The sequence below is a fragment of the Elephantulus edwardii genome, unplaced genomic scaffold (assembly GCF_000299155.1).
Source record: "Elephantulus edwardii isolate Elephantulus edwardi_28Jun2011 unplaced genomic scaffold, EleEdw1.0 scaffold00027, whole genome shotgun sequence".
NCBI classification, from domain to species: Eukaryota; Metazoa; Chordata; class Mammalia; order Macroscelidea; family Macroscelididae; genus Elephantulus; species Elephantulus edwardii.
Window position 1 is genome coordinate 18,986,394 of NW_006399777.1, and position 7,438 is coordinate 18,993,831.

Below are 7,438 nucleotides of genomic sequence, written 5' to 3' on the forward strand. Positions count from 1 at the left end.
TCTGCTCTGACATTTGAAAAATCCCCACTTGTTCTCAATAAGCGTGTGGCTGAAGAGAGGATTCAACAGACGTGGGGACATTATTTGATTTTTACCAATATAATATCCCATAAGATTATCTTGTGTTCCCTTTTTAAAAACAAACATGCATTTTTCCATTTCCACAGAACAAATTGACATTGAAGACTGATTAAAAGAATATTTCAATTCAAAGGAGGTTGGGGAGAACACTTTCCACTGTAGAAGACCTTCCATGTCTCCTCACACAATTAATGTCGCTATTCTTCCATGATATACATCCCTGCGGAAAACTTGTCGGAAGGTTTGTCAAAGCCAGGAGATGAGTAATAAGGCACGTCCTAGTTATTACTTGGAAGCTCAGTTAACAGCTTTGGGATAGACCCATACAATCTGGTCCCAGTCTCGCTAAATATCTTTGAATTACAGAACTTTTTAGACCTCAGCTTCCGCTCCTGCCCTGTGTCTTAAACTGGGCTGGGTCCCATCCGGGCCGCCTCGCCTCCGGCCCCAGGTACGTGCGGAATGTCGTCATAGGAGTAGCCCCGGTAACCTTTGGATGCATGGTAGGCGATGGGCAGGTGGTAGAACCCCCCGCAGAAACACCAGGATGCCGATATCAGGACAGGAAAGGCCCGGTCTGCACCCCCTCTGCTGATGTAACCTTCCAGCAGGAGGAAACCGATGATGATGATGAGAAAGGCGCCGATTAAAAACAACACCGTGGCAGGGGCAGTGGCTTTGTAAGGGATCTTAGATGGGCTTTTCTTAAACTGAAGGTCAGTGTAGCCATTGTCTGTCTTAAGTACTACACTTTACTCCTGGGAATCCCAGCAGCCAGGTTGGTGCAAGACAGCATCATAACAGGCTGACAGGGGTACAGTCCTAGGTCGCGCCACTCACCCCGCTGGGCTGCCGAGTCACAGGACGCAGCATAGGCTGCCACAGCCAACATCCACCCGCCCTCTGGCCCCAAGTGTACCTTAGTTGTTAAACTAACTTCATTGCTCCATAGTAACTTGGAGAGGTTCCTAGCAGCACACTTTCCCAATGCAGTAGGTCTCCTGATTGCCTGACTGCTGGAACCAAACATATTGATTGTGGACCCAAGTAAATACGAAGTCATTAACAGTTTCATTCCTTTCTCCATCTATCAAGATGTCATCTATAGGTCCAGTGATGGGAATTTTTGTTTTCTTGATCTTGAGATGCAATCCATATTGAAGGCTGCAGTTTTCAGAAGTTCAACATGCAGTTAGAAGAGGCCGTCACACTCGGCATATTATTGCTAATGTCAGATGGATCCTGGCTGAAAGCAAAGAATATCAGAAGAATGTCTATTCATGCTTTATTGACTATGCAAAGGCATCTGACTCTGAGGATTGTAACAAATTATGCCTAACATTGAGAAGAATGGGAATCCCAGAATATTGGACTCATGCAAATCTTACACCTACACTAAGAGGCTGTTGTGCTAACAGAGCAAGAGAACACTGCATGGTTTAAAATGAAGAAAAGTGTGTTAGGGTTGTGTCCTTTCTTCATACCTATCCAAAATATATGCTGAGCAAATTATTCAAGAAGCTGGGCTTGATGAAGAAGAATGTGGTATCAAGATTGGAGGCAGATTCACCAATAGCATTCATTATATAGATGGCACTCCCTTGCTTGCTGAAAGTGAGAAGGACCTGAAATGCTTAATGCAAAAGATGAAAGACCGCCGGCTTCAGTTTGGATTGAAAGGCCGTTACAGGAGTCCAGTTCAAGTTTGTGGTCTTAAGACAATGACTCCAATTTTTAATAATTAATTTTAAAATGGACCTTTTAATTCTAAAAGCCTGGTATAATATTTTCCAGATAAGATCTGATTTTTCTTTTCCATTCCTACTTCTATAATGAAGGATGGCATCTTGGGTTTTGAGCCCTGGAAACAGTTCCTGTAAGAACAAGACCCAGATAAAAGCTTTCTAGACACTGCGCTCCCCCACTAAGTCCTGCTTACCTGTCAGGGGTATTACCTGGCCATAACCAGACAGCAGGTTTGAGAAATGGTCTAACCTCTTCTGGCTTACCTTTAACCACAAGGGATCGTTTTGTGATCCTATTTCTTCATATGGATTGAGACTCAATATTAAGAAAACAAAGATTCTTACCACTAGGCTGATTGGCAGCATCATAATGGATGGTGAAGAGATTGAGATTGTTCACAGTTTTCGTTTGCTTGGATCTACAGTCAACACTCTTGGCAGCAGCAGCCAGGAAATTAAAAGACGTACTGTGATGGGAAAGTCTTCTGTTAGGGACCTCTCTAAAGTGCTGACGTGCAGGATGTCAGTCTGGAGACTAAGGTGCACCTGATACAGGCCATGGTCTTTGCAGTCACCTGCTATGCATCAAAGAGCTGGACAATGACTAGGGATGATAGGAGAGTTGATGCCTTTGAGCTGTGGTGTTGAAGAAGAGCATTGAATATACCATGGACTGCTAGGAAAACAAACAGGTTTGACCTGGAGAGAGTGAAGCCAGGTTGCTCCTTGGACAAAAGGATTCTGGGGCTTCATCTGACATATTTTGGATATGTTGCAAGGAGGGACCAGTCCTTGGAGAGGGACATCATGCTTGGGAGGGTGGAGGGACAGCGCAGGAGAGGAAGACCCTCGATGGGATGAATTGATTCAATGACTGAGGTAATGGAGGTGGGTGTGTCAGAGATGGTGAGATTGGCACAGGATAGGGCAGGGTTTAGAGCTGTTGTGCATAGAGTTGCTATGAGTTGCAGGCGACTCGACGGCACATAACAACAACATTTCTTCATACAGAGAAAAGTGGTTTTGCTCAAATCTAGAAAGTGGACATTAAAAACAAATTCCTTAAACCACAATGTCTTTTCCTTTCTCAAGGACCGTCTCCTATCAGTGACAACCTGTCCAAAATATGTGAGGTAAAATCTCCCCATTCCTGCCTCCGAAAAGCACCCTGTTCGCACTTTCTCCAGAGCAGAAGTGCTGACTCTTTTGGCAGTTCATGATCTAGTCAATATTCTTTGTCAGCATCCCAATTCACAGGCATCAGCTTTTCTCCAGTCTCCCCAATGGAGTGGTTTAAAATACCAAGGCTCTTGGCAGCGCACCTTAGTCTGTCTTGAACTGATACCATTTGACGTCATTGCTCTTTCACACTTTCCAACCACAACTGAATGGATTGAGACATTGTGGTCCATTCACACAATTGAATACAGTGCAGCACTCAGGAGTAACACTTTCAAAAAGTACTATGTAACTTGGGAGAAACAGAGCATTATGCTGAGTGAACTAATAGAGTCTCATGAGGACAAATTACTGCATAAGACCATTGTTGTAAAAAATGGATAACTCGTAAACATGTATGGAAACTCAAGGAGGGGAGGGCTGAAGATGGGTGGGGGTGAAACCACAGAGTTACACAGTTTGGTGGGTAGAAGGAGGTGGGGAAGGAAATGGGAAGGACCAGGTGAAAAGACAGGGTAATGATGGGCAAGGTACAATGGTGATTGTTCTTATAAAACCTAACACATGAGAATGATAGTATGAAACACAATGTGAATAAAGAATAGTGTGAAACCCAATGCATAGGAACTTCATAAGCAAACCAATAAAAAAAAATTTAAGATTTTTTTTTTAAAAAAAAGAGAGAAAGATTTTTGACAGTAGATTTGCCCAATGTGACATGACTTTTGATTTGTTGATTGCTGCTTCAGTGGGTGTGGAACCAAGTAAAATTAAATAACAACAATAATAATAATTTTTCTAAAAAACAATGTTTTATTGTACGTAACTAGTAACAAGTTCCTCTTGGTTACTATAAACTGTTGAATGTAGTTGGGATTTTTAACATAATAGTCTTTAAGTGGATACAATTACAACTCAGGTTGTCTGTAGGTATATAGGACCGGCTGGTGTTCTGTAATGAAAGCCGTGTTCTTGACAATCACCTCGTTCTCAATTTTCCACAGAAAATGAATCTGGATCCACTTAGAAACTTCCTGTGTGAACCTTGCTATTTTGTGTGGCTGAAGGTCAAGATCTTCTCAACATCCAAGGTAACCAAATGAAATTCTTAACAACTTCAGTCTTCTCTCCATTTTTCATGGTATTTACTTCTTGTTGGTTCAGAATTGAGGATTTTTGTTTTCTCGGTATAGCCATTTTGAAGGCTATAGTCTTTGATCTTCTCTAGTAATTATTGCAAGTCTTTCCACAAGCAAGGTTGTGTCAGCTGCATAGCACAGGTTGTTGATGAGTCTCCCTCCAATCCCAATGGCACTTTCTTCTTCATAGAGTAAACTTTTCAAATTATTTGCTTCACGTACAGAACAAATAAGTGTAGAGAAAGGATAAAACCCTGACAGCGAACCTGTCCTGTTTTCAGACCATGCAATACTCCCTTCTTCTTTTTGAATGACTGCTTCTCGGGTCTATGCATAGATTTACAGGCGCATAATTTAGTGTTCTGAAAATTCCCGTTCTTCTCAATGTTGTTTATAATTTGTTTTTGTGCGCACAGTCAAGAGCCTTTGCATAATCAGTAAAACACAAGAAAACATCTTTATGGTATTCTTTGTTTTCTACCAAGGTGCATCTGGTGTTAGCAATGACAACTTGAACTCTACAGACTTTTCTGAACCCACCTTGAATTTTTCTGACAGTTTCTTGTCCATGTGCTACTCCAGCCTTTTTTTTTTTGCTTTTTAAAAAAAAATTATTATTAATTTAAATGAAAATTTACAGACTTTGGATTTCCATTCATTCACTGTTGCACTTTTCTCCATGCCCACCACTCCCTCCGCCAGTACACTCTTCTCTTTGAAAAGTAAAAGAAAAATTCTTTCATTGTGATACAATCCCTCCCCCCAAATCCACTCCACTATGCAGCCTTTGTTCTGGACTCATGTTATGGCAATAATACCTAATCACATACCCCTTTTAAACAGTTTTCTCCCTCATCTGTTTCAATGAAGTATATATTATTGAACCCATCTTTCTCAGCCTCCCCCGAACCCCAAGGTCAGTTGTTTTACAACAGTGGCACCATGCAGTATTTGTCCTTTTGTGACGGAGATACTTCACTCAGCTTACTGTCCTCCAGGGTCACCCATTCCTTGTTTTTCAATGCAGCATAGTATTACATTGTGTGAATATAACACAGCTTTTCTATCCATTTGTTTGTTGATGGGCACTTAGGTTGTTTCCAACTCCTTGCTATTGTGAGCAAAGCTGTGATAAACATGAGTGTGCATCCAGCATTTTTTAAAAATAATCTTCAGTAAGATTTTATTTCCAATAAGATTTTATGTGATATTAATGATATTGTTCTTAATGTTTGCATTTTATTGTAGCACCCCCTCCCCCCGCCTTTTTTTTCCAGATTGGGCACAAACATCAACCTTTTTCAGTTTGTTGGCCAGGAAGCTGTCTTCCAGATTTCTTGATGTCCATTAGTGAGCATGTTCAGGGCTGTCTGTTTGTTAAAACACTTCAAATGCTATTCCATCAATTCCCGGTACGTTATACTTTTGCAAATACCTTCAAGTGCAGCTTGAACTTCTTTCTTCAGTACCATTGATTCTTGATCATGTTATTTTCCTTAATAGCCCTAGTCTGTCCACTTGTCGTACAGAGGTAACTTGTGGTTGCTGTGAAGCTGAACACTGTAACACTGATGTGTCAAATGTGAGAATGGTTACCCATGGTGGGGAGTGTTTGGTGGAGCTCCCAGATGAAAACAAGCTTGGAAGCAGGAGTATCATTCACTTCCATAATAGCTTTAGAAATCCTGTGAACCTGGAGAAAGGATGAAAGTCTCACAAATGTTGAGGACTTTCGTTCATAGGGTTGCTATGAGCTGCTTATGACTCGACAGCACTTAACAACAACAACATAGAGATCAGTTGGCCTAGTGGACAGAAAGTGATACTACCAAGCCAAATGTGGGTGACTTTAATCCACAGGCCTGCTTTTAATTGATTTTGGTGAAACATGCTTCTAGGTTGTATAGCCCTGGTGTGTCCACTTGCTATGCAGATGTCATTCGTGGTTGCTGTGAAGCTGAACACTGTAATACTGATGTGTCAAATGCGATAATGGTTTCCCATGGCAGACAGTGTTTGGTGCAGCTCCCTGATTAAAACAAGCTTGGAAGCAGGAGTGGCATCCGCTTCAGAAACAGCTTGCCTCTGAATCTGGAGAGAGGATGAAAGTCACGTAAATGTCAAGGACTTTCATTGATAGGGTCTCTATGAGTTGCCTAAGACTCGACAGCACATAACAACAATGGTTGGTTCAGTGTCAAGCTTCTGTGCAGTGACTTGGTTTTCTCTTCAACCTTTTTTGATGCTTCTTGCATCATTAACCAATTAATCACTGTTAAAGGCCCATTATGTGGCACAGCCAGTGTTCAGCTCAACGGGGCTGCAAAGGAGGATTAAAAATGGTCCTGCACCTCATATGAACTGGTCATCTGATAGTGAAGACATGCCATAGATTGAGAGAAAAGTAAACAATATTATCAGACGCTAAATAATATAATAATGCCAAAGCTCATTGCAGAGAGTTGCTTCAGAGTTGCCTGGAATTCTGAAGTGAATGGCTTCCTTCTGAGAACATTTAACACCCTTTTGGCTAATCAGTAAGTGCCTGTACCTTTCACTTCCATTTCAGACATTAAATATACATGTTGTTGTTATTATGTGCCATTGAGTCAACTGCAATTCATAGTAAACCTACCCACAATAGCTCTGAACTCTGTCTTATTCTAAGTCAATCTCACTGTCTCTGACGCACCTATCCCTGTTGGCCCAGTTACTGTGTCAGCACATTTCATCCGGGGTCTTCCTCTTCTGTGCTGTCCCTCCACCCTTCCAAGCATGATGTTCTTCTCCATCCATGGGTCCCTCCTGGCCACATGCCTCAATTATGTGAGATGGAGCCTCAAAGTTCTTGCCTCCAAGGAGAAACTTGGTTTCACTTTCTTCAAGACAGACTTGTTTGTTCTCTTGGCAGTCCATGGTATGTTCAGTATTCTTCTCCAACACCACAAATTAAAGGTATTGATTCTTCTTTTGTCATCCTTAATCATTGTCCAGCTGTCTGACGCATAAGAAGTAATTGCAAAGACCATGGCCTGCATCAGGTGCACCTTACTCTCTAGACTGACACCATTGCTCTCTAACACTCTGGAGAGGTCCCCGATATTAGATTTATCCTAATGTAATTTGTTTATTTCCTGACTGCTGGTGCAAAGAGGGTTGATTGTGGAAATATATATATGTTTTTTGTTTCTTTTTACCATTGAGTTGGAACTGACCCATAGCGGACTCTCCAGTGGGTTTTCAGAGGCAGTTAATTGCACTGGAGGAGATTGCCCATCCTTCTCCCACGAAGCA

At 41.7% G+C, this 7,438-nt stretch overlaps 1 pseudogene; it reads right to left on the reverse strand.

Annotated features, from left to right (window-relative positions):
- Positions 1–485: 485 nt before the first annotated feature.
- Positions 486–880, reverse strand: LOC102853951 (annotated as a pseudogene).
- Positions 881–7,438: the final 6,558 nt, after the last annotated feature.